Source organism: Berghia stephanieae, chromosome 3, assembly GCF_034508935.2.
Source record: "Berghia stephanieae isolate SIO BIC M18660-M18661 chromosome 3, UCSD_Bste_1.3, whole genome shotgun sequence".
Taxonomy (NCBI): Eukaryota; Metazoa; Mollusca; class Gastropoda; order Nudibranchia; family Aeolidiidae; genus Berghia; species Berghia stephanieae.
The window spans coordinates 70579173-70579466 of record NC_088362.1 but is presented as its reverse complement, the minus strand read 5'-3'; positions in this window follow the sequence as shown (position 1 = coordinate 70579466).

Genomic DNA, 294 nt, shown 5'->3' with positions numbered 1-294 from the left:
CGCAAAAAAAAAAACAACACCAAATTTATGTATCTCTTACGAAGCAGTTTTATTTAAAAAATGTTATAATCTTGATAATTCAGTGAGTGCCATCAATAATAGCTTGAATTTAGCCAAAATTTTTGAACGATGTCGATACCTGTCCTTTAACTTCAGAAAATTTTGTTATAAGTTGTACAGTCTTGAGTAGACTAGCTGTATGACATAATGATAGATTAAATTCATGGCGAATTCAATGCGTTTTCAAATTGGCAGTAAACGAGGTAATTGTATAGACGGGATGGAATTTGGCGG